Raw genomic sequence first — 9,667 nt, forward strand, 5'->3', positions numbered from 1 at the left:
TGGTCCAGGATTACAAATATTTCGTTTTCCCTTTGGTTGACCTGCAAACATATAATGAAGGTGAAGATGTGCAATGCAAAACCAAGTGTCCTGCATGAATCTTTAAACTTTGAAGCTGATTTGATAAGTATACCTGAGTGGAAAGTAATTTATGCTTCATACAAGATCTGCTTAGTGTAATTTTATTGCATTTTTCCCTAAAGTATAGCAACATCTAGTTTACAGCATTTTGTTCCATGCAGAAATGAGACTGTAACAGAGGCCTTTGTCATTATCAGGTTGGGGCTAGGTTCATTGCTTTAGGTGAAATCTAAGCAGAACGGCAGAAGATGGATTCAAATGAGCCACTTGGAGGCCTGGTGGGGTAAGCACACCCTTTCTTTTCCCTTATTTTTTACTGTGTTCTTCAGTTCATTAGGGGTTGATTAGTCAGAAAAAGGAGGCAGTCCAGGATCATTCTTCCAGAGGGAATTCCTGCTGTCCTAGCAATGTGGAAGGGGTGGGAATGGATGTTAAGCTGATCAGCCTGTTGTGAATAAAAGCGCTCTGTGCAAAATGTAGAGGTGAGACTGTATAAAACCAAACGCAAAACACCATATTCTCCTCTTAAAAGCTACATTTAGTCTAAGAAGAAATAGTATAAATCTACACAATCCAACGACATCTCTGTAACATGAGTGCTGGATGTTGAGGAGCCAGGATGCGACTCACTTCAGTGGAACGACAAAAATAAGTTTCCAAGGGTTTATAGCAGCCAAAGTGGTACTTCTGCTGGCTTATAAAACAGCCCGCAGATCCTTCTCTAGACAGTCAGAGAAACAAACAGAACATAGCTGTAAAGACATATTACAGTTTGTCTAACCTCATCACAAGAACAGGGCCCTTAGATCAAATGTCTTTGCACCAGGGCTGACTCTGCCCTTTCTACACTTACTTTCAGCCAACTGAATAAGGCCTCAGAGAATTAACTTTTTAATTATTGGACCTTAGAAAATGTATTTTCTTCTTTTCACTGAGATACAAATAAACACCATTTTCAAGGAGAAGTATTATTTCCCACTGCCCCAAAGCGGTAAGGAACAGGACCGATGTCACGACTACAAGGTGCAGAGCTGACCACAGTTTTTTCTGTGAAACCCTGGGGAATGGGTGCTTTGAATTTTGCTGACTGACCACTGGATGCCACTATTGTTCCACTGAAATAAAGCTCTGTGTTATCATCTCTGACCGGCTTAGCCCTAAGGAGAGGAGTTTAAATAGCACCAGTATGTGCAATGTTCTACAGAAAGCTTAGATTGGAAATTATTAATGTTTTTTACTGTGCTTAGGCATTTGACTTTCCTGCCTGCTCACAGCCCTTTCTCACCAGGTATCACAGCACCATCCTGTCCCTTCAAAGGCCCTAGCAGGCTATCCCCTTCTTTTGACTCAAAAAAAGCAGTTTCAAATCCACATTACGGTCATGCAGGATACTTTTTATATCGTTTAGGAAAAGAGGAAGTACACTTTTTGAAGAGCTCAACAAACTAACATTAGCCCTCAAAAAACCAGGGACCCAATCTGGGAACAGAAGTCACCAGCTTAGAGCAGGTGAGAGACCGCAGCAGAGTACAGAGCCTCTTTTGGTAGTAAGCTTGGAGCTGCATATAAGAGATACCTTAATATTGGTAGAAAACAGTGTTGGAAAAAATGGAGAATTTTCTTTAAATGAGTGTGGGGTTTTTTTGCTATCTTGCTCTTTAAAGCCTTTTATTGTTTTTAACATTTAAAATGGATATATGTGTTTGTTAATTCTCCCTGCCTCTGCAGAATCCTTCCATCACGGGACACGGATCGCCGTTATTCCTCACCAGCCAGAGGGCTGTGTGACTCCTCAAGATCTACAATGTCTCTAAGCCCGCAGGAAAATACTGCAGCTGTCAGGACACGGTACAGTGCTGAGAGATTCCTAGGGCTGCACTGTGCCTCTGCAGTCCTCTCTCTGGAAGGGAAGGGCTTTTCTTTCATCTTCATGACAAATCACAGGAGTGTACTGCAGCCCAACAAGCCTCCACTCACTTGCGATCTGTGACCCTGGATCTGTGGAAATATAATTTCACACTGGTGCTTTCTGCAATCAAATCCCCCCTCGGAGCTGGTGCAGAGTCCTGCTCTAGTAGTAAAAAGCACAAGCAGAGATGCCACTTGTGACACTCTCCGCTCCCAGGCTTACTTCAGGAATTCTCCCACGCGAGCTCTCTGTGCAGCAACACCGTTCATCCCTAGCTGCCTGCGCTGCGCTGCCATGCTGGTTTCTTCCTTTCCTAGAGGCAGCTCTCCTAACAGCGCTGTCAGAAAGGGATTAAATGTTCGCCTCTTAGCTTCTCTGGTTGATATTCCAAAGGCAGTCACCTCTGGCAAGAGGTGAAAATGACAACTGTGGGGAATAATTTTTTAAATTCCCTGCTCTAAAACTTTCCGCAAAATCAGATAATGTTACGCACTAACATCAAACTGTAGCACTCTAAAAAGAAGTTTTTCCCTTTCCTATTGAGAGCATAAAAGGAAAATAGTAGGTTTTATTCTTCTCTTAGGAAATGCATACGTATCTATTCCTTCCTCCTTCTATTGGCAATTTCACACACACACAAAATTACTAGATGTTTGAAATTAAAATCAAGATTGCTTTATTTTAGCTGAGGGGTCTCTAACCTCATTTTATAACTGCATTTCAAAACCCAGGAAGCGTACCTTAGTCACTGAGGAAAGGTAGCTGTGTTATTTATGGCAATGCAGAGGCAAAAATGGCAGTATAATTTCTGATGGCGGCTAAGAGAAATCTTCTCCAACAGCTCATATTTTTTTCTTTTTCAGTTTTCAGTAGTTTCAGTGATTTCATTTGGTCAACAAACCTTTTCTATCATGTTTCCCGGTATAATTTCTCTGAAAAAACAATTTTTTCTTTTTTACTGTGCGTTCCTTTTGTGCTCAACCACAGACTTAAAAAGATTTATTTGGCTTTGTTTTAAAACAAATCTCTTAGTCGTCTTCTTCAACTTCTTGTAAATCAAAGCTTACGGTGTAGAATACCAGTTTTCATTTAAAAGAGACCTGATACAATAATCCCAGTGTCCTAGTAGCATGTTATAGCCTAGACAGTGACAGATAGGAGCGTGTAACACAGTTGTTACCACACCGTGGCACACAGCGCCAGGCATGGCTTCTACAGACACTCAGAGACATAACCTACGTTTAGGAGGAGGCCATCCAGCTGTTTGCTAGAGTGCATAGCAATTGATAACAGTTTTATAAAAATGATTTTGCTTAAGGGTGTTTCTAAGGGTGTTTTTAAAGGCCTATTTGTTTGTCTCAATCTGTTTTTAAAGCAGTTCAGTTTCAATCTTCAAAAGAACAGAAAACCTTTCTTAAATTGTTACCCAAGAGACCAGTAAGAACAAATTACTCACAATTGTCTTTATAGGTACAGATAGAGAGCTATTATCCTAGAAATATTTGTGATGATTAAAATGTGCGGGTATGAGTGACTGAGGAGTTACTTTGACCAGGTTTCACAATTAATAGCTAGAGAGGGAAGAACTCACATTACAAAGATTTTGTCTGCTCTCATTAATCATTTAGGTTTTCAAATATTTCGCTTCTTTTTTGGTTTTGTCCTTGCTTCTCTCTTGCAGGCACAGTGTGCAGCGGGCACACGAGTTCCTTTCTGCAGAGAGCATATATCTTGGCAGAGCTGAGAAATATTGCTCATTTCCGTAATATTGTTTCATTTAAAATGTTTTTTAAATGGTAAATTATTTTATTTTATTTTTAAGATATTAATTTGAATACGACATTTTTTCAGAATAGTAGTTTGTTCAGCTGGTGATTTGCTTTGACATTTATTTTTCTTCTAACAGAAAAGCAGTATGTGTGCATGTGAAGCTGAAGTTGTATGTAGGTATTCATGTGCATCAACACTCACCAAACTGAGGGGTAATATAGAATCATAGATACAATTTTTTTCTTATGCTCTTGCTGAGCTAACCCTAAAATGAAAAAAGGATTCTTATTTAAGTGTCTTTATGCAATAAACTTATGCTAGCTCAGGCTATACTTGAGTGCTGTGACATCAAGCACCTCTCTAGGGAGCGGCATCGTTTGAAACTTGTTGCAGCTGAGAATGCTTTAAAAACAGGAGTATCAGCTGTGTTCAGAGTGGATTACTGCAATTTAATTGCTTTGCAACCTAGTCACAGATCAGCTAAACAGATGCTGGATTGAAATCAGTATGTTACGGTGTTTTCCTGATATCTGGTATCGCTTTGTGGGTTTCATATTTTACCACAATATATTCCTTTCAATATATTTCTATAAATTTTGTTTTCCTAAAACTTTTTTCCTGTGTGGTTAAGAATGGCACTAGGTAAAACCTTTAATTCTTTTCTTCTGATGCTTGTATAATTTACATCCAAGAAATGATGCTGCAGTAAATTTTCTCGCAGAAATAGAGCGTTCATACTCGTGTGCTGCTACTGGTGGTGGCTTTATTCCTAATAGTTACTAGTTCTAAGCTGCTCCATAGGAGTGAAAAATGAATGGTAAACTCGTGTGACAGAGTTAGGGTATGTTTCTATTGACTTTTTTTTTTTTTTTTTTTTACATATGTAGTCTTCATAATCTGAAATTGGAGCCAAGAAAATAAATTTCAGCTCTTGGCTTGTAGAATGGAGTCCCTTGAAAACATCCTTAATGCTCTGGTGCCTCAGTTCCAACGTGCTTAAAATCATCTTAACGCTATTACTCCTTCTTTATTTGATAACTCATCAGAGTTTGGTGTTCTGTATGTTATTTTGGGAGCCAGACAAGGAGGAGAAGGGAAATAATTAGCAAGAAGTCAAGTATTTCTTTGACGCAAACTTGTTTATTTGCTGATGAGTATTTCCAGTCTATAGCGATATTTCAGGAGTGTCAAGAGATTGAAAAAAATGTTTGTAAAACTCTTTCAGATGAAGATTGAAACAGAAATGCAAAATATTGCACAGATTCTCTGAGGATGCTGTATGTGTAGGACAGGAAAGGGTGGGAAGAAGAACAACTGTCTCATGGCACAAGTTGCTATAGCTACTAGGAACAAGATTTTTCAGGAGGTATCCCTGCTTCGTTGAAACCCTTCAACACAGTTGAATTAAATGGCATTGTGTGCTGCCTACCTCATGGGAGCAGTCCCTTGAACTAGAAACAGTCTAGAATAGATTTCGGAAGTGAGCCTGAGTAGCTGCAGGCATTGTAGTCAGCTGATGTTTTATCCTCCTACAAAGGACTTTGGGACAAATCCAATAAAAGGCTTAAGTGACTGCGAGCAAGGTGGTACCTCTGCTAATCTGGTGCCTGCTTCCCAGAATGGAAAACAAAAGTCAGGTGCCCATGATGCCATATACATGCATGAGGATAGTTTGATGAGCTGGATATCTGCTACATTTGTTTATAGATTAACCTGAAATGTTATTGAATAGAAACTAGAAGTAATGCTGCAGCGACAGAAATTTGAAAATGTAGCTACATGAGAGGGATGAGCATCTCATTGCTACCAAAACTGGGAGGTCCCATTCCTCTCCCTACCTTTCTTTTTCGCTCTCTCCTCCCCCTAGATTATCTTGTACTGGCTCTAGCACGTATGGCATCCTCTGTGAGCCAATTCACTTGCTAAGCTGTTGGAAAACTAGACCCCTCTCTCCCCCAAAATAGAATTTTTCTGTAGAATTAGTGAGCTGAATTGATTCAGCTTAGGATCCAACGAAAACCAGGGCTAGCGCAAAAGCAGAACAGTGTAGGCAGGTTTGGGAAAAGGGTATCCTGTCACCCTGAGGTGCTCTTGTTCAGAGCAGGTTGTAGTTTCTTTGCTGTGGAGTCAGTATCTCTCTTGTATTCTGTCTTCTTGGATCCTTGATGCTTAGATTGCTTTCTGCGCAGGGGCCCTACTTTAGCACAAGGCTTGGGGAGGATGCTCTGATCAAGCAGCCACACCATCTCATCCCATGGATATTTTTGTGAATGTTGATGGGTGCTAAGTTGGTCAAACCCCTGGGGAGGGAGGTTAGGCACCTTTTTATCTACTTTTTATAATCTAACAGAGATTAGCCTGAAATCTTGCAGTTGAAGTGCAGGAGCAGAGGGAACTTTCAGACAAAATTTGAATGACTTTCAGATACTCAACTAAGTGCCTATCACATAGAGAGGCAGGAGGAGGGACTGGATCACAGGTGGATGTAAGTGTGTAAAACCCACCTAAATTCTGCTGTGGGTGTCTGCATCCCTGGAGATGGCTGTGAGCACTTTGCCTCCAGTGGGCTGTGCACAAGTAGGTGTATCTGCTAAAGCTCGTTCCATGACCGGAGCCTTATATGTAAGCTGGCACCAAGAACAGAACTTAATACACTTACCAGTGCAGAGCACAGCCCATAGGATAGCTGATGAGGTTGTCTCTATGCATTTCCATTAAAAAAAGGCATAAAAGCCCTATGAGTTTGGCTTTGTTGAGATGTACAGCTCTTATACTAAGAGATAATAAAGGAGTTGCAGACTGCCACTAGCCTATTGCATAACAGGATCAGACATTTTAATGAGCTTCTGGTAGTCAACGGTTCATCAGCTCCGCTGATTCATAATTAAGCAGGACACTGCTATAGAAACCACCCCAGTAAACAGCATTTTTGAATGTAGTTAAGAAGATGAGTTTGAATTGAAATGCAAACAAACTGTGGATCAGTCCATCTCTGTGTATTTGGACCGTCTTTGTGCCCTTGTCCATGTTGCAGTTTAATCTAGCTTGAATTTAAGTTTGTAGAGGTACTTTCTGTATGCCACTTCCCAAAGCAACCAGTTTCCCCTGGTTATATTTTTCCCATTATAATTCTTAATCTCATCTTTTAGCAAAGGATTGCAAAGAAGAAAAGACTTTTCAAACTTCTCTAATAATTTATTGTATAAACTGTTTATAAAAGAAATGGGACTAAAATAAATGTTAAGGATAATGTTCTATGTCACAGACAGGAAAAGCTATGAGATAACAAAAGGCTTTTTTAAACAGCTAAATTATAAAGCAAAATAAAGTGAGTCTCCAAATAATTCCATTTATTGACTTTTGTTTAAGCAAAAACAAGTAAATAAATTGCAAGTATGAAAAAAAAAAAAAAGCTGTTTAAGGAGTTGTACTCTTAAAACTTGGGTTACTGTCAAAAACAAGAAATATTTCATGTTGCCCTCTACTGTGTCCTGTGAAAACCAAAATTTCTGATAGGACCACTCTTTCTCCTCAACAAACTCCTGCGTATATCCTATCTTGGTATGAACCAGTTTTAAAAAGTGTATTTTAATTGTTCTCACTGTGGACTGAATGAGTGCGTCATATACAAGTAAGTGTGTTGAGCTACAATTTCTCATAAGGTAGAATTTGCTCTGACCCTCTTGCCCGAAAGCATCCCTCAAAGACTTCTTTTCTGGGCAGCCTTTTTAAAAAAAAAAAAAAATTAAAAAAAAAATCAACCCATGATGCACAGCAAAGTGCTTGGGGAGTTCTCTTTTGAATAACATCAACCTCAGGAACAGCTGCTAAGATCAAATGGACAAAGAGAATTCAGCACCACCCACCCCATGTATTATCTTTTAAAGCTAGAGAAGCTTAACCCTTCCCATGAACAAAATCTGTTGTCCCACTTGCCATTACCACTAACATACATATATTCTGTGTAAGTCTGCTTCGTCATAAGACTGCACCTGCAGCAAAGCTACTCTGCAGTATCAAAGTTCAAAGTCTCTGCAATCAACCCAAGTCATAAAGCCTCTGCAATTAACCTGTTAAGAATTATTTCCTATGGCCTAAATAACTCTAAAAGGAATGTGTTATTAAAAACTGCAACGGTACTAAAAGCCAAAATAATAAGCAGTATTTCTGCAAGCATCAGAAGTGTGCTACCTACACAGTAAGAACCAGTCAGGTTACTAGCCCTATATAATTCTTTTTCATCTGCCCAGAGGAAGTAATTACGGTTTGCTTGCAAACAAAAGAAATAGCCTTACTTTCAATCCTGATAACAAGTATATTTCATGCATAGTAGCTAAATTTTGGTGAGAATTTTATAAGGCTGATTTTGACCTTATTCAGTGCTTTGCCATTCTCAAGATCATCTTTGAAAACAATGAAACATTGAACGAAAAAGAATCCAGAAGGAGACCAAACAACGCACAAGAGAGGTGATGAGGTTTAATGCAGTTACGTTTGCAGTGGGAAAACCTCCAGGACATGTTTGCTTTTGGGATTCCATCCCTTGTGCCATGTCACAGAGCGTCATTCTGGCTACTCTGCGCACCCTCTCGATGAAAAGCTCATGCCCAGCCAATATGCTACTTTACCACCTTCTTGCACTGAAAGTAGAAAAATAATATTTGCCAGCTTGGGTGAGTAAATTTGAATTTATAAAAATGTGTAAAACTATATAATCTATTTAAAAGAGTCATTTATGACCCAATTTGTGCTATTCTCTTTGATGGTAGCTTTCCAGTCCTAACAGCCATTCTATCTACTGTACATTAAGCTGCCTTTTTTCTGTCAATAATTGATTTGTATTTCTTGATTTGGGCTATAATGCCCTTGCTTTTGACAAATTGATAAAAATAAATCTCAGTCTCTTCATTTTGCTTTTTTTTTTTTTTAGATATTTGTGATTATTTGCACTGAGTTCTCCGATATAACAGCTAAATGTAGAGAGAATATTGAACCAATAAAGGTAAGTTTACAGAGAATGGAGCTATTCTTTGGAGACTCAGGAGTCACTAGAAATTAAACCGTTTGCTGTATTAAAAATATTATTTTATTCACTTGAACCTGTTCTGTTCTCCTGATCTTTAAAAACAAAAACATAATTAAGGTCATAAAAATAGAATTAAGGTCGTAATTTTAAAAAGTTATTGTTAATTAACCTGGAAAGAAATGAGGGTGAAAATGTCACGTTATACAGGGCAAAATAGAAACTGATTACACCTTCCTGTACAAAAATGTAAAAACAAAGGGATGTGAGGTGAAATGAGACATCAGCAAGCTTATACCAACACACAAAATCGAGAATTAAATCTTACAGGCATACCTATGCATGATTCGCAGGATTTAATGTGCTTGGTTAGGAACGGGGTAGGTATCTGGAAAAATCAGTGAGGAAGTCACTGAGTCAGTAAAGGCTGTCGTCTTGCAAACGCAGGTAAAGAGGGTAATCGCATCTTACATAGCATGACTATTCAATTAATTTTACCGAGTTCTATTGGGTAATTTTACCAAAATTCCCACACACTGGGTGAGGTATGCTGGGTTATCGCCACTGCTGCTCGGCGGGCAGGGAGGAGCCGCGTGCTGTGGTGGTGCTCGACGCCCTCGCGGCAGGCAGGGCAGAGGCGCAGGCGCGACCTCGGGCCCGCCGGCCTGGACGCGCCTTGCTCTTGGCGAGTGCCAGGAATTCCTGGTGGGAGCCGATGGCTCGAGTCGGGAATGCCGTGGCTTCAGGCAGCGCCCAGCAATGGGCAGGATCAACTATGAAGTTTTCTAACTTCTTCAGGAGTGTATTATTGCAGAAACCTGAGTTTAGACTAGCGGAGTAGCAGCACGATACAGCGAAAGGCTTCCTATGTTTTTGTGTCCAGC

This window comes from Struthio camelus, chromosome 8, assembly GCF_040807025.1.
Source record: "Struthio camelus isolate bStrCam1 chromosome 8, bStrCam1.hap1, whole genome shotgun sequence".
Taxonomy (NCBI): domain Eukaryota; kingdom Metazoa; phylum Chordata; class Aves; order Struthioniformes; family Struthionidae; genus Struthio; species Struthio camelus.